Genomic DNA, 17,897 nt, shown 5'->3' on the forward strand with positions numbered 1-17,897 from the left:
TAAAAAAGTAAAACGCAGGGAGTTTGTATCATTGCACGGCTATTATTTAGGAAGAAAAGGTGTCCAGAATCTCAGTGAATGGACCTCATATTTCAGAGGCCAAAATGCTGTCTAGATATGCCCTGTGAGTGACTGGACATAAGTCCCACCCACTAGCTCCCTCTGTCTCTCACAGAGCAGCCCAGCCGGGCTTGGCTTATTAAGAGCCCTGGGGAGAGGCCAGCACTGCATTAGGGAAGAGGCATTAGCCTCAACTTTTGCCTCAGTCCTAAATCCATGACTTTAGAATGAAAAAGTCAATGGGGGTGAAGCACCCCAATGACCAATTGGAAAGGCATGCTCCCCCTCCCCACCCCACCCCATCACTTCCCAAATTAACAGTGTCCCCTACCAAAAGGAGGTCTGGGTTCTCTTTCCTATCAAAATCAGCACAGGACTAACATATTCAGTGACTATTCCCAACAATCCATTGCAGGTACTACAGGGATATCAGACCTGAAGGAAATCATCCAATTTATAGCTGCTCACGTAAAAGCCATCAGGAGAATCGTGAAATGATTCTCCATATGGTGCCCTGACGCTTCCAAAAACTATACGAGAAAGAGGCTTGGAAGGAATTCTTTCCTTTTCAGAGACAAGGAGGGTAGAAACCAAGCATCTGTGGCAACCTGGAAAAGACACTCCTCCCCGGCACCCACCCCCTGCATCCCTGGGGTGGCCTGGAGGATCCGTCTGCGCTGTGGCCCAGGCACACGGGGTCACCGACACTGGCTTGTTAGGCTTTTCCATTGACCAAGCTTATGTTTTCTAGTATAAATGAACTCTACGGTTACATTGTGTGGAAGCTTAGAGACATGGTTTGCCAAATGGAAAAACATTTGGAGGTTGGGAAAATATCTTGCACATAAATTACTGAAGGCATAGAGAATCTAAAAGAGGGATGAAATCAGAAGCCAAGGAAAAGCCGGGAGGGTGCCAAAGTAAAAATGGAGAGAGAGACAGAGACAGGGAAAGCGATGTAATGATTTCTCTTAATGACCTGCCTTCAGACCGAAAAGGCAAGTTTCTAAGCCATGTTTGAGCCTCATAAAAGCCATGTGCCTGAGTATTGGGAAATATCCTTTAAATGGTAAGATCAAGCCCTCATTTTTCATCCTGTCTGAGTGGAGCTCTCCATTGATTTTGTTAAGTGCTGGCCACCAGTAAGAAACACAAAAAGCTCGTTGTCTTGGACCGTGGCAAAGGCCAGTTACACACTTGTTAATTTCCTGATTTATGACACTGAGAAGGTGGAGTCAAGACAGTGCTTCTTCTCTCCTTCTCTCTGTCTCTGTCTCTGTCTCTGTCTCTGTCTCTCTCTGTGTCTCTCTTTTGGTGGTGGTGGTGGAAACTATTAAAACAGAGGCAGATCAGGAAGTTTGTGATAAAGAGAAGCCAGGCTCTCGTCTGACATACAATCTCTCTCTTGGCTTAAGTAAACTTGCTCCTTCAAGGCCTGCCATCAACAGAGTCGGGCTCACGTTTCACCACTAAATCTGAGTCAACAATCTCTAATCTGGACACTGGGTTCAGAATCCAGGCTCAGGTTGCACTTGGAAGCTGACAGCAGGGACGAGAGCAGAGGAAAATACGGCCTTTGTTTCTGGTTTGATCGTCCCCACCGAGCAGAGCTGAGGTCATGTGTCGTTTTCTGTCATCAACAAGATAAAAGTTTGCACCTCTCTGGCCCTGAAATGGCTCTCCTGCCATTTATATTAAGGCCAGCGAGCTCTCTGCCCCAGGATTGGAGGGCCAAGTTTGTAGAGAGCTAAGATTTGGAGTCCTTTTCATCTTTCTGACATGTGATACCATGACATAGGCGGCCCTCGCTGGGTTGCTATGCAGATATACAATTTCTGAAAAGTTACACCCGGAAAACGAAAACCCCGGGCTGGATTAGCATTTCACAAAGAACAGGGATAAAATGTGTAGCAGTTAGGCTAAAAAGCTAGAGAGAGAGACAGAGAGAGAGAGAGAGGAGAAAAGAAAAAAAAGTGAATTAAAGTTTCATGAAAACAAACTCTTTTTTAAAGAATCAATAAGTATAAAAGTATCTCATTGCATTCCTGGCCTTTGGTCCTGAGCCGCGATCCAGCTACTGTGTGTGAAGGAGACACTGCAAACCAAACGGCAAGGCAGGAAAGGAAAGTCTCGGTGCAGGATGGGGTTTGGGGGTGCTGGGAGTGCACAATAAAAAAGGGTGCTGTTGCTTTATAAAACTCTTCTATCTACCTACCGTTGTTTTCATTGTTTTTATTTTGTGATAATCTTTCCCTCTTGTGTAAATAAGCCTAGAACGAAGGGGAAGAACTCACCCCATAGTCTAAAGGTTCTGGCTAAATATGCTTCAGGATATACCTTCCCTTTCATTACCAAGGTCGAAGGGCACACCCTCAGAGTTCACTCACTCACGTGCACCTTTCTGGAGCAAATCCTTTTTCAGGTGTTTCAAATATCAGAAATGATCTTATATGGGACATTTAAATGGAATGTGATGTGCTTGCATGAGAAGTAGCAGAGGGGAAATGACTGAGGGCTTTCCTTGTCATCCTCAGGACCCAGTGCCTTCCAGTGGAGACTGTATGCTTCTGTTCTGGTGCTCTTCCCCAGCGGTCTTGTCCACACAGCTGGGGAGGTGGTGGCCCCTCACGTGCTGCCCAGACACCAGGGTTTCCCAACAGCGTCACCTGCACAGACTCTGGAGGAAAGCCCAGAGCAGAAAATGGGAAAGGGGACACAGACAGTGGGGAGGAGATTTGAGGGACTCACCTAATCCTGCTCCCGCAGTGAATGAGAGGCACAGCTACCAGGACCCCCGCTCCAAACACTCAATCCTTCAACACCAAGTGAGTGCTGAGTGCTGAGTGCTGGGTGCATACAGACAATGCAGAGATAAATCAGCCCCGGTCCCTGCTCCCAGGCTGTTGGAGCAAAGCAGATGAGCGGAAGTAAGTATAGAGCTGTGGAGTGAATCCCCTTGAGCATTCCTATGGGTTGCGTTGTGAGGCTGGCGATGTTGGCAAAGAAGAGTTCTCATTCAGAACGGGAATTTATTGGAGGTTAGTTAAAGAAGATATGAGCGGTTGACTTTTTGGTAACTCAAGAGATAGGAACCACTTTTGTGCTCCTCTACGTCACTTCCAGGGTTGATCCTGAAGATGAGATGACATGTGTGAAAGTGACTGGTGTAAAATTGGGCCACACGTACATCAATCAAATGCTCTTTTATTCATGCATGCAGGCATCTGTTCATCCACAAGAGGGAGGCTAACACGTGAGGGGGCTGGTTAAACGTGGGCTCTGCTATCTGACCAAATGTACTTTCAGGCTTTGCCCTTACTTAGCCTTGTGGGCTCAGTTTTCTCATCTGTAAAATAGGAATAATAACAGTATCCTTCGCACAGGGTTGTGGTGAGGCATAAATAAAACAATGCAACTGAACGGCACTTGGTACACACTGAATAAACGTCCACTAAGATTAGCAGTGGATTTCGCTCCCCCTTGGAGGGGTTCACCGTCTGCTGGCTTGGCCCAACCCTGAACGTGAGGAACGGTGAGGTAAGAGCGTTAGACCTTCCCAGAGGTCTGGGAGCAGGCTGGAATGACATCATCAGGCATGTGTTCTGTTGGCTGATTCAGATTCAAACTGAGTTATGACCTGAATTGACGCTGGTATTTCTGCAGCTGTGGTGCCATCAAAAGAGCACTGCCCGTGGGCACAGAGGGTCCAAATCTCGGCTCTATTACTCACTAGCTCAGCGACCCTGGACTGTGTCTTCCTTTTCCAGAAGTGAGGATTGCACTCATAGCGTGTGGTTTCACGAGGCTTGCCCGAGATAGTCTGGGTGGCTGGCCCTTTTTGGCGTCTGGCATGTGGAGGCTATAAACATTTCTGTCCATTTATTCAGTCGGCTTAGTCAACCAGGGATCCAGTGACTGAGCCCAAAGGTGACCGTGGGGCTTGGATTCAGCCCCCTGCTCTCTGCGCAAAGCGATTCAGCCCCATGTGGCCCCGGCAGCTCCACCCCTGCTTCGGGTGACATCCCTTTGCCCTTCTAAACAAGCACCAGGGGAGAAAGCCCAAGCATCAGAACCACGGGAAATGGAAAACACCTGGGGCCTACGTGTCCCCGCCCCAGAAATTTAACATGGGTGCCACAGCGCCTCTCTCCTCTCTTCCTCCCTCTGAGCTGCTGGAACAGGGCCCCACCCCACCTCCCTCAAACTTTACCTACTGACAGTTGTATTTTTGATGTTGTTCAAAACCAGGTATCAGGAAAAGTCGGAGTAGATTTTTTCCCTTCTCCAAACACAAAACAAAGGTCAAAGACGTCTCCATCTCACGGCGTAGGCACCAAGGAAGTGATCTGAACTCTGCCCTGTGGTCTGAGCCATCAGGCGTCCCCCACCCTGGTGAGGCAGCTTGACATGGCCATGGGGGTGTGGACCCTGCAGCCTGCTTCTGGGTCCTGCCTCTTACTGTGAGCGGCGCCGGGACAGAAAACCCCTTCATCTTCATGCCTCAGTTTCTTTGGCTATGAAATGGGAATGATGATAATGGCAGTGCCTCCCTCACAAGGCTGTTGTGAGAATTAAATTCTTTAATTTAATAATGTGTGAATGTGTGTAAAGCCCATCCTGGGCCGTGCACAGAGAGACACCTGTCTCAGCGGAGGGACCCCTTTCACTAGAAGAATTACAGACACTGGTGGCAGCTGTTCATTCCATCCACAGTCAGCAAGATAGAAGGAGAGGCCCTTTCTGGGTGTTGATGCAAGCCTAACTTCCCATCTATAAGAGTCTGCAAGGGTCAAGGAGTTAATCTCATCTCTAAGGCTCTTCTGGGTAGAAAGTGCCATAGTTCTGTGACACAGCACAGAAACCCCAGGGCAGTGACTGAGTCTTGTTCCCTTGTGTGGCTCCCCCTGCGTTCAGAAGAAGCCCAAAGGTGCACTGACCAACTGGCCGAAGTGGGGCTGGAGCCGGCGCCGCCCCTCCCTGGAGCACAAGAAACAGAATGAAGGTCCCCAGTCTCTCTGTGTTTGCGGCACAATAGCTCTGGTCATCGGGGCTGCACTGCCCTCCTCTATCACTAGGCTTGACTAATGCCACACCCTGGCCCAAATTTTCTCTTCCAAGGGTGGAGAGTAGCTCTTCAACGATACAAAGTTGGGAGGGCTACAGTGGCCTACCTCTGAGGGGCCCAGACGACATGGGAAGAGCAGTATGAGAAGTGGCCTCTGTCCATTTAAACAGCAGCCACGAGAAGCCAAGGGAGGAGCAGTTAATCGTGCCATAGGGAAATCAGGCTCGGCTTCACCAAGGAGTAGCATGTAAACTGAGCTTTGAAGGAGTGGTTTATCAATTGCAATAATAATAATAATAAAATAGTTTTCCATGTGCTGGGCCTAGGAGATACAAGGCAAATAAGGCAGGATCCCTACCCTCAAGGACTTTGCAGATTAGCAAAGGGCACAGACAGGTGAGCAGCCGGACAAGCAGAGTGTGATGTGCTCCAGGACAGAGGCGGGCATGGAGGTGTGCCTGCCCCAGCAGGGGAGAGGAGAAAGAGGCTCCCAAAGGCTCGCCAGGGGGAGTCACCCAAGTGGTTCACTGAGTCTTGATGAGTTGTAGAAATTGCCCAGGGAAGATGAAGGGAAGGCATTCAAGGCAGGGGCACTTTGATATGCAAAGACGGAGGACAGGAAAGAGCAGGGGTGTCAGGAAGCAGGGCCCCCTACACTAGCAGAGAGCAGGCAGACCTGGCGAGGCCAGGGGGGCCAAGCCCAGAGGACTCCGTTTGTCCTACTAAGCCCTTGGCTTTGCCTCTGTAGGCCTCAAGGAGTCACTAAAGAGTTTTAAGCAGCGCGTGACTTGTCCCAGGGTGAGGCCCTATTGTAACTGGTCAAGGAAGTTAGGACTCTGGCTCTTGGGGTAGAGGAGAAGCCAAAGAGGGGAGTGAGGCAGTATGAGTCTTGAGTGCCTTTGCACCTGGGCCTCGGCTCTGGCCTTTGGCCATGTCACGTAGGCGGCATGAGCTGACATCTATAGGCCTGCTTATGGCTCAAGCTGTCCTTCCAATGTCAAGGGAACACCTGCAGCGCAAGGGGAGTGCAGCTTTGCAAAGCTGTGAATCTAGGTTCCAGATGTGCAACTACATAAATCCTGGAAAATAGCCAAAGAGATTCCCGGTGAAACGAAGAAGTGGTCCATCTTTTCAACGGCCAGCCCATCTTCCGGTTACCTGTAAGCTACTGGGGCAGGGGCTGGGAGCTTGTCCCCTTAATGTCAGACATGGGGCCCTGTGTTCAGTGGGGGTTTGATAACCGATGAGGAAGACACTGCCTGACGGGTTTCTCAGAAGCAGAGTGGTCTCAGCACTTCCCCACCCCCAGTAAGGTGTGGTGAGCAGAAGCCATGAACACCCAACCCTCTGGCTTCATTTAAAATGAGGGCCACTTTGGAACAAAACCGAATCACTGCCACAAACTCACAGGAAGTGAAAATGACTCTTTACGAGGATGTCAACAGTTTTTCTCCAGACCGAATGTGTGGCCTGGGCTCTGGCACCACACCTCAGGGGTTTGAATCCCATTCTGCAACTCACTGGCTGTGTGATCTTGAGCAATTACTAAACTCACTGAGCTTCTCGTTCTTCTTTTACTCTGCGGATTAAATGAGGCCAATGTACATGTGCTCAGCACATGCTAGTAATCGTTGGCATTAGGACCTCTATTTCTCTTTACATATCGTTTTGACAGCCCAAGAGGATTCTGTGTTCAGGGAACACCGAGATTAGAAGAAGGAAGGGAAGGGAAAAGGTGTGCTGATGTCTAATGAGATGCCATGAAATCCTTTCGTGTTGGAACAAAGGTAGCTTTTGTTTCCAGCAGGGTCACGATGTTTGCTCAATGATCTTGGGCTGCGACAAAAGCAAAGTCAGCATCCTGGGTGACTGTCTCTGTGGCCAAGTCCAGATGAAACTGCTATCTGGGACTCTGTACCACACAACTACAGCTGGGTGCGCAGGCCCCTGGCCCATCCTCAACTGGGCCTGCGGAGTACCTGATGGAGTCATTGTCATATACATAACCCCACACCAGGAACCTCCGAGATTCCCTCCAGTTTCCTTGAGAGAAAGAAACCCAGTTTCCAGAACCCACTCCCAGGAAGGTCACTTAGAAGAAACCGGAAAGTGTCTACGTTTTGCAGTAAGTTGAACCACACCTGTATGGGACTCAGCAAGTCCATTCACCTTTCTAGGCTTCAGTGTTTTCATCTGCAGAACAAGAGGATGAGACAAGGTCTACGTTGGCTAGAATGAGGTGCTAGTGCACTACCTACCTTAGACATTTTCTGATGTTTAATTCAGGTACCAGGGAGAGCCCAGATTGACCCATCCATTCACATAAAGTTAAAACAAAAGCATCTCCAAGCCCGGGGGGTGAGATGGTCTACTGTTGAGAATGGAACCCGCAGGGGAGGTTTGCAACCACTGGATGGTGCTCCTTGGAGCCAGGAAAAAAAAAAAAAAAATCAGGACTGGGAGAGCAGTTGAGAGGGACACACACATCTACAGGCCCAGGACCTCACTGCACATGCACCTTCGTGTTGTCAGCAAAGGGCATGCTGGCTGGGGGAACAGACCCTCGAACGGGCCAGCAGGCTCTGGTTTGCACACAAGCATCATACACAGCAGGTGGGGAAGGCCGGCGTCACCCCTATATCTCGACATCTCTTAAAACTTACTAACTTAATTTGAAAAAAAAAATTTTTTCCCTGGGGGAAAGAAATGAACGCCGTCTATAACAAGGAAAACAACAACGGTAGTCATAATAATGAGAAAAGCGAAATAAGCACATGTAAGTGCATTTTTTTTCTTAGAGATTTATTTTTGTTTTATGAAGCTGACACCAGTCAGGGAGAGAGGAGAACGTCGGGAGCCCCGCAGAGAAAGGAGCACCCAGAGGAGGGGGCTGCTGCTTCCTGCGGGCGGTGGGGCTGGGTTTGGTGTTGGGGTCTGTTTGTTTGTTTAATTTGTTGCTGGAAGTTTTCCTTTTGTTCACTTTTATAAATCTCTCCCTGGGCTTTCGAGCTTCCCCTCCCTCCCACCTCCCTTCCCCTGCCCCCCCCCCCATTTCATTTTTAAAAAGCGAGCTCGCTCGCCAGGTGTGTCCCCCAAGCTCTCACAGCTCTAATAAATAAGGAGCACCTGTAAAACAGTAGCTTGACTTGTTAAGTGACTCTGTACAAAGGAGAATATAGAAATACACTATGTACACCGCATCCACGGGTCCCGTGGCGCTTCAGGGCCGGCGCCGCACGGGCCCCCCAGCCTCGCCCAACCCCCACCGGCCACCCCTCCAGTCTCCCCCTCAGCGGCCCTGTGGGCGGGGGCACCCGGACCCCGCAAGAGGGAACAATTGCTTTATCTGAGTTAGTAAACAGATACACTGAATCACAAGGTGATTTGATTTTTTTTTTTTTTTTTAGTTTTCTCCTTTTTTTTTTTTTGGATTTTTTTCTCTTTTTTTTTTTTTTTTTTTTCTGTACTCATCAGAATGGGACACTCCACGACTGTCTCACCAACTCAGTGCCAGTACACATGCTCTAGAGGACTTCTGGACTCGCAGCTACAACTGTACAAGTGCACACAAGAAAATCTACCCTGTTATCCTCCACCCACTGATTGAGGATCGAATTGCACATTTCTCTTAACCATGACAGGAGAAAGCAAACAGTGAAACAGAATCATGGGTGATCTTTCTCACTTTCCCTCTTGTTTTCACTGGTTTGTCCATACCATTCTAATTATCATGAAAGGACTCTGCATATAGAGAGATTGCTTCACTGACTTCCTGGATCACCGAAAACCATCAGGGTTGAAATTTCATCCAAGTCTTTCGTGACGCCCAGCAAATATTCCCCCTCGGATTATTTTACACCTTGAGGGCATTTTGGTCTTCAGTTCAACACTCTTGCTCTGTTCCCAAATGGGGCGCTATTTAGGAGAATTTAAAGAGAAAGCTGAGAAGAATAAACATTTACCGAGTTCTCTTGGCATTCAGTCTCTGAAAAACCACAGTATAAACTATTCATGCTGCTTCTTACATCTGTCAAATCGAAAATTAAAAGCCATAAAAGTGTAACACTGAAAATATGGCATTAAAAAGGATAAAGGTGGCCTTTGTAAAAATAACAAGAAAAGTATATTAGCCAATAAAATATTCTAACTCTTCATTTAAAAGTGCATCCTGGGCAGGACAGAGATGAATCCGAAGTGTTGGGACTCCAGTATGATTCCTCTCCGCCTTCAAAACGTGAACAGTATAGGTCCAAAACCGTACAATGCAAATCACAATTCTTCGTGTAGCAGCAAAACCACAGCAGTTTTTAAAATGACTAAAAAAAGATTTTTGTTTTCAAATTCGTATCATCTTCCAGCCTCACCCTCTGAGCCTTGAAGATGGAGCGGGGAGAATACCTACATTGGTCCTTGTGGCTTGTTGGTGTTTTGTTTTGTTTTGTTTTAAAACCAGGGGCGAAATCCCTAAGTTCCTCTGGGGAGAAGCAGAGATGGTGGCCGCAAGAAGGCTGGGCCGCTTGGTAGGTCCAAGACGTGCTGGCTTCTCTGGGCTGGAGGCCACCGAGGGAGGGCTGCTTCCTCTGAGATGCTTAATGACAGGAAGCGGCTTTATTTGTTTGAGTTTTAGCCAGAGGGGGTGGTGAGCTGACCAGCTGGTGTCATTGGATGGCGGGACATGGTTTGCTCTGCGCCCTCTCTCCACGCAAGGTACCCTGTGAGCGAGCGTTCCTGGGAAAAGAGAAGAAGGGGCCCATCAGAACCGCTGGGTCAAACCACAGCCCCGTCCCACGTGGGGAGAACCCAGGCATGAGTCAGAGCGGCACCCTCCGGCCGGCCGGCAGCTCAGACCTACACCGAGTCCCCAGAACTAGAGCGGCATGGCATGACTTTGACGTGTCTCTAATTCATGGTTCCGCTTGGGGTCAGCCCTGCCAGCTTTGTGTGAGGACACGAAACACGAGTCGCTTCTCGGTGCACCACGCCCTCACCCAAAGACCACAACGGCATGCCTGGCCACGGGGCCACCCTGGCCCTCCGCCTTACTGCACGCTTAACCGGCAACCCTTCTGAATTGCCCAAGGTCACCCCCAAAGGTGGCAAGGTCATCGGGGGACCCTGGAGCTCCAGACCTCACCCCTGTACTCCACGTAATGGCTCTGGTATCTGCTACAAAGGAGGAAAGCCAAGAGATTCGCTTTTTAGCACATGAACAATTACTGTGGACATGTGGACCTCTCTTCAGAGGTTTTCTACAGAGGCAGCTGGTAGCTGGAAGCAATGCCCTTCTCTGTGGGTCTTGTCTGACAAGGGCGAGCTGTTCGCATCTCTTGATACCCAAACCAAACAGCAGCACGGGACTGGAGGACAACAGACCAGCTGGGCGTCGGGGTCCCAGGGCAGAGGGTCTGCACAGGATTGTTCACCAGGAAAGTCAATTTCAGGAGAATGCTCACCCCAGTTTCTACCACAGAGGTTAGGCTCTGCCTCTCCATCCGCACTGGCTTATTTCATTTGCTACCAGTCCCTTGGTTTGAAATATAACCTCCCAAGGACGCTCAGTTACTCCTCGTAAACTGCCTCTTAGAAGTCTGCCAACCAAACCGTAAAGTCCCTGAGGTTTGGGGATGTGTCTGTTTTGCTCACATCTCCACACCCAGCCCCTGGTTCAGCGAGACGCACATCTGTCAAGTGAATGAGGGTCAAGCAGCCGTTGTTCCCCATGCCCCAAAACAATACCTGTTTTTCCTGCTGATGTATGAGGATTTCAGAAATGTGAATGGGTAAAATCTGGCTAACGTGAGGTGGTGACAGAGGACTCGTAAACATCTTTACAACTGTTGAGATTATTCCTAGAACAATGAACGAATAATTTCAGAGAGGTGGTAGAATTTAAAACGTGAAGGGACCCCAGAGATAATGTAATTTCCTCATTTTATAGATGAAGAAAAAGAGGCCACAAAGAGACCTGGAGACTGCTCAGAGAGTGTCTGTAGCATGAATTTAGCACAAGCATCAGGAGGTCAAAATGCCCATTGGGAGGACAAAGTACAAGCTTGTGCTTTGAACCCTGCTATCCAAACCCTGGTGTTAATGGTAACGATAATAATGATCAGCCAAAAACAAGGTTTGAAAATCTGAATGTGCATGACAGGAAATGCCTGAGTTCCCCAAATCACATTAAATCACCAGATCTGTGTGTATTTAATATGTATATTAAATAACCAAAGTGAAAATGCAAAACACCACAAATATGTGATGGGGCTGGAATTACAAGGCCATGGAAACCTTTTCATTTGGCATGGTCAGACTTGGAAATGTGGGTATTTATCTCTGAATCAAGAGCTCATTTTTCTTTCTTTCTTTGTTTCTTTCTTTCTCCCTCTCCCTTCCTTCCTTCATTCTTTTCTTTTTCTTTTTTCCTTTGAGAATGAGACAGTGGCAAGAAGGGATACTGAAATAAAAATGCCAAGAGCCGCTGTCAAATGAGAGGTCATGAAGAATCGGAAAGGAGCCTCAGAAATCACAAATGGATCCAAAGACACAAGTGTAGCTTCTTCTGGGACAGTTCTTTTCCACCTAGGGAGCATAGCCTGGAACTTGCCATGGAGGGAGGAAAACCATCCCCACCTCTGGGCTCGGGACCAAGAATGACCAAATCTTGTAGTCAGAGGGGGCCTCTGAATCCTTTCTTTAAAAAGGAAAAGAGAAAAAGAAGCATTTAACGCTTTCTTCCAGTGACCAGGAAACACCGCCATTTTGAACGACTTAAGAATGCTCTGCTTTTTTAAGGATGTGGCTTTTTTTTCTTTAATGTAATCGTGACCTCAAAAAGAGGAATATTTCTCAAATGAGTTTCTTTATATTCAAATCACCTTTGGACAAAGGCCAAACATGGACAGCATCAGCCTACTTGGAGAAAATTTCAAGGCTTTCATAAGGGACTGGGAAAACGGGATTATAATGAGAGCCATTCTGGAACCTTAACGACAGCGTTTGCCATCCCAAACACTATAATAATCATTATTATTCTCTGGGATCTATTATTGTCTGGTAAATAATATGTGTTTTCCCCCCAAGTTCTAAAGGGTGCAGCTGCACCACACTCTATTTTCTGCAGCCCCATTCCTGCTGCTCTGAAAGCCTCCTCACACACCGAGCTTATTTTAAGAGAATGGCAAAGTAGACAATTTGTGTGCTGTTTCCTTCCCTCTCACCACATCCTTGCCATGTCTGGGACACACGCAAAGGCCAGATGGTGGCAGTACAAGTCCCTTTCTGCAGCTAACATTTGAGGAGGGGGTGGTCCTGAAGTTGTCCTCATCTGTTCCCATGGCTCTGGCTGTGGCTCAGGGCAGCCCCCTTGTTGGTGACCCGGGGAACAGACGCTGGAATCAATGGAAATGAAGAACCGAGCCTGGGCTTCACCTTCCTGGAGTTATTGGTATGCAGAGTGTGAAACTCAAGAGCGGGGAGGAAGCAAGCCTGCAGTTTTAGAAAGTGATCGTGAGGAAGTTCCAGGGCCCGAGCCAGTTCCTATTTTGCCCTTGCCAAGCAGAGGGATCTTATGGAAAATCCATCCAGTTTAAATTTCTTGATCTGAGCAAAGGGGAAATTACTATGATAAGTGAGACAGGGACACAAGTCACAGTCCAGCGTGTCCCCTTCTTTAACCTCCCCAGTCTTGATTCCTCCTCTGTGACACCGGCGTCTCGGGAGATTTTCGATTATATCTTCCATCTCTCAAGTTCTGTGACTGTGGGATCTTTGGACCAAAGCCAGTGTCAAGTACGTAGGATTACAAACTTGAGCAGCTGGATATTAATCTGTGTATAAGGAAGACTATTAACTTCTGAACTCCAAAGCACAAAGTTTCAGAGTCTCCTTTCTACTAATCTCTCTCTCACGTGCACGTGCGCGCGGACACACGGGCACACACACACACACACACACACACACACACACACACACACACAGTATCCCTTAATGCAGGAAGTTCTGGGGAAACAGCGATACTCGTGCCTCACATTTGGGTTTTCCTGTGAGTCCAGGGTTCATCTGAAGGCAGGACAACCCAGGGGTCCTGTTACATGGAATCCCACATGCACACAGCCCATCCTGTGCACCACGCATGTACTATGTTTGCAGACTGGCTCCACAATGTATAGTCTCCAGCAGACCTGTATGGCCAGGCGCCTTCAGAATCCCAGGCCCCCCTGCCCCTTAGGCCAGAGGAATGAAGTACCGTCCTCAGGGAATGCATAACTAAGTGCAGTGAGAGGGCCTCTGTCTGCCTGGCACTTTTCCTTTTTTTACATCAGGAAAGCATTGCTAAGAATATGATTGAGTTACTCATCCTCCTTCACCCCACAAGAATTTTCAGAGAATTATGGAGAACAGAAATGTGCCTGAGTACTAAGAAATGCTTCCAATGTTGATACTGTCAAAATATAACCATTCTCACCTTTCCTTCTTTGGCCTTTACAGCCTAAGACTTATGCTCGCTGTCTTTAAAAGGAAGTCTTATACTTTCCTAGCAACCACTCCCAAAAGGAAATGTGTGTCCAGAGAAAAATGTGTGTCTTATTCTACATCCCAACATTTGCAAGCTGGTCCCTCCATTACTGCAAGAGTCCACTTCTGCCGAGAAGCCTGCCTCGATTTATCTAATCCATTTTCCAGACTTTTATTTTTCTTTCCTTCCTCAAATACCTTTGTAATTAGCATAATCAAAACCCTGTATGCCTGTCCCATCTTACCTGTTTAGAAGGCAAGCTCCCCATGTCTGCCAGATTTATTACCCAAGTCTAAAACCCCATGGCATCAACTCTATGATGTGAGAGAAGTGCCCACTACTGAGCTGGCTGGCCTCTGTCCACTTACCCGAGCCTTACAGTGATGCGGCTCACTCGGGCACATCGGCCCATCACTTATCACGGTTAAATACAGCCATTACGTGCTGGCTTCGGCCACGCTGTTTATCTGGAACAATAATGAGTCCCCGAGGACTGGACTGGTCTCAGGTAGCCGCAGCTATTCTGGGACACTCACAAGAGAAGAGCCCAGCGGTCGATGAGCAGAGTCACCTGCATGAGCTGATAAACCCAAGTGTGAGGCCAGATAGTGGTCTCCACAGCAAGCCCTTGGTGAGGTTTTGCCCAAAAATGGTTCCTTCTCTCCCCCATCAACCACTGCTTCGTGAAGTTCTGAAATGGCTTTTGCCAAGACTGAAATGGCTTTCGTTTATGAAGTGGATGGCACCTCTTTTCTTACAGCTCATTAGTTAGTGAAAGTAATTGAAAAACCTGGTGTGATTGTTATGGGAAATAACCAGTGGTGGGGAGAGGGTTGTGGGAGCCAAGGACGAGCATCGGTTGGCTCAGTGCTAGGCTCTGGTCTGAAGTACAACTTCATCACCACTGTGCTGCCCACTCCACGGTTCTGATAAGCCAAGGCTCATGTATATTTAACAGAAAAAAAAAAATTAAGCCAAACGTAAGGACTTGCTTTTCTTAATTTTCTCCTTTAGCAATAGCTCTTATTTTACTCTTTAATCAGGAAAAATCACCACCACAGAAGACCCCCTGCTGGGATAGCTCCATCTGTAATTCTTTGTTCTACAAGTTAAAATTTTGGTTTTCTCTGCCAAGTTGGCTTGATGAGTTACATGGGTACAGAGGCCTGTTGCTTCTCACAAGTGGTCACTGCTATTTCTTGCTGACCTCTAAAAGTTCCTAGGGCACAAAGAACCTCAGCCGTGAACTTCATCTCGTGCACTCATTAGGATCCTCTTCTTCACCCTGGATGACTGATCTTCTTAAACTACCTCCAATCCTTTCTGGAACCTGGGTGTTTAAGCAAAGCAAATGACCCTGACCCTGGCCCTTTCCTAAAAGCGTATGGGGATTCATGACTAACAGAATACATTTTCATAAATGCACTGGGGCAGGTGGCTACCTCCCTTCACAAAAGAGAAAAATAAAATAAAGGAGACTTACATACTCTAGCTAATGTTCTGCAGGAAATTTTGAAGATGAGCCAAAAGCCCTATGCCTCTAGCTTTTAGGACCAAGCACTTCCTATTATGGTTTGGCAAAGCTTCAGGGTTTTTTTTTCCCCCAAAGAAGGAAGTCAACTTTTACTGAGCACCTACTTGATGTCAAATGCTGCACTAGGCACTTTGCTATACTTATTTCACTTGAAAACAAGCACATTTTATATAGGTATCTCACTTATACACTTAATTCATGGAAACAACAATGCTACTTAAGTATTTATTACTGTCCCCATTTTGCAGATGAGGAAACTTTCCTAGGAAGGTTAAGAAGCTTACATGGTCAAGGTCACTAGCTAAAAAGGGGCAGAGTAGGTTGGATCCACCTCCTATGACCCCAAACCCCATGCTCCCATCCAGGGAATACCTCCCTCAGTCCGGGTTTCATCTCTCCCCTCCTTCCCCTGACAAGTGGGGGTCACAGTGTCAGGGATGTGAGGGGCCCTAGAGACGTAGACAGTCCATCTCCTTTGTTTACAAACAAGAACTCTGAGAAGCTAATTGATGAGAAAATACAATTACATTTTCATTCCAGTTTCATCCAATACACCAACTAGCTAATGCTCGTTCATGTGCCTTCTAAAAATTCTGCCTTGGACAAAAAAAACAAAAACAAAAACAAAAACAAAAAACAAACAAACAAACAAACAAAAAAACCCAACAGAAAATAACATAGATGTTTATTGTGTTAAGATTGAGCTTGTCATTTCTCTATATCTATATTATCTGAACATGGGCATTCTAGGTTAAAAGAAGAAGGAGGAGGAGGAGGAAAAGAAAAGACAGAAAAAAAATGTGACAAGTAGCTATGGTTTATGGACCAACAGTAGATTTTGGGGATTTTAGCTGGGATCTGGAGGGGTGGTCTTTCTGGCACTTAATCTATTCTTTACGACCAATCCATGAATAGGGAGGGTGGGAAGAAGAGCAGGAGATATTGAAGGGGGGTGGGGAGAGGCTTCATGTTCATGGAAACTTCACTGCACAAAATAAGAGCAAACAGGGGCGCCTGGGTGGCTCGGTCGGTTAAGCGGCCGACTTCGGCTCAGGTCATGATCTCGCGGTCCGTGAGTTCGAGCCCCACGTCGGGCTCTGTGCTGACAGCTCAGAGCCTGGAGCCTGTTTCAGATTCTGTGTCTCCCTCTCTCTCTGCCCCTCCCCTGTTCATGCTCTGTCTCTCTCTGTCTCAAAAATAAATAAACGTTAAAAAAAATTAAAAAAAAAAATAAGAGCAAACATACTGACCCCCCACAACTCTATTGCCTACCCCTACCCCTGCACAGCCAAGGAGACGGAGAATGTGGTTAATAATTACTTCTCTGCAACCCTTTCACCCTCCTGACCCCAGATGTTCAGGTACAACTTATTTCCTCTCTGAGATCAGCTGCTCAACATGAGGAAGCGATACCATGGGTGGCAAAAATATGCCTCTGGTTCCTGGCACAGGGCATGTAACTCAAGCAGCCTTGGTCATATCTTGTGTCCCACTGAGAGGAAAGGCAGATGAGGACTCAGGTTCTAATCCTGGCTGCACCACTCTGACCTTGAGCATTTGCTCTGTTTGTCCCAGTCTCTACCTGTAAAAGTGGAACCAGACATCTTACACGTTCTGGAATGGTATCCCTAACACCCGAGATTGACAGCATGGAAGCGTTTCATCACCTTGCATTCCACATCCAAGGGAAGCAAGTTCTGAGCTACAGCGGACACCATGACAATTCTTTAAACAAGCACCTACCATGTGCCAGGTACTTCCTTGGCATTTTAACCTAGGTTATCTACCACTGGAGCCTGATGACTCTATGAGGTAGGAGGTCTTATCTTCATTTTCGTGTATATGAGATGTGCTCAGTGATCTTACATGGGGACTCTGGAGCCAGGCTGCCCGTCAGATCTCTCAGTGTTGTCATTTACTGACCAAAGACACAAGATAGGAGACTTAGCCTCTCTGGTCCTTAGTTACTCATCTGTCAAATGGATTTAATAATGGTATTCCATAGTGTTGCTGTGGGCACATAACCTTTGAATGCTGCCTGCATATAAAGCATGCTCAATAAATGTTAGATGATACAATTATTTAACGAGAGAATGCAGGCACAACAGCTTATAAAGCTATTCCAAACTCTCATAGCTAGTAAGCGATACAGCTAGTTTTCAAATCCAAGCAGACCTCACTCTGGCCCTGTACTTCTCTCCCAGTCCTCACAGCCTTTCTAACAGGGCAGTACCTGCCAGCTGTAGGGCATCTGTGATGTGCCACACCGTCTATGTGTTCTACCTACCCTCACAGTAATGTCACTGTTACTCGTGACCTAGAGAGGAGATCCAGAGACAATCACCTCCTTCCTCACCTCCTAAAAGGCTCTGCCAGGATCTGCACCCAGGCTGGCCCAACTCCAGAGCTGATGTTCTTTTCCACAAAACCACACCACTGCCTTCCTTCACAACTGGAAGCTCCCTGTCCGCACATGTGGAAGCTTCAGAAGAAGGTCTAAGGCACCGGAGGTTAAAAAAGATAAAAAGGCATCTCTAAAAGTTGTCAGCCTCCCTTGACAGTGCCTGAAGGCCCTGGGAGAATAGGATTCAGACACTGTGGAAATCTCAGAAGATGTCTGAGGGAGAGCAAGGCACCCAAGCGTTATGGCTGCTCTTTGGTCCAAGGCCAGAGCTTTCGGGTGTCACTGCGGCCACCGTCCAGGCTCCACGCTCATCAGCAGGGAG

General features: G+C 47.6%; 1 protein-coding gene across 3 annotated transcripts in view; it reads right to left on the reverse strand.

Moving 5' to 3' along the window:
• Positions 1–8,508: 8,508 nt before the first annotated feature.
• The window catches only part of SOBP (sine oculis binding protein homolog), a 162,375-nt gene continuing 152,986 nt past the window's right edge, over positions 8,509–17,897 (reverse strand). For all 3 annotated transcript variants that reach the window (XM_027057158.2, XM_027057157.2, XM_053222408.1), the window contains one exon: positions 8,509–9,853. The gene's annotated coding sequence lies outside the window, so the exon portion shown is untranslated. The remainder of the gene's footprint in view (positions 9,854–17,897) is intronic.

This window comes from Acinonyx jubatus, chromosome B2 (genome assembly GCF_027475565.1).
Source record: "Acinonyx jubatus isolate Ajub_Pintada_27869175 chromosome B2, VMU_Ajub_asm_v1.0, whole genome shotgun sequence".
NCBI lineage: Eukaryota > Metazoa > Chordata > Mammalia > Carnivora > Felidae > Acinonyx > Acinonyx jubatus.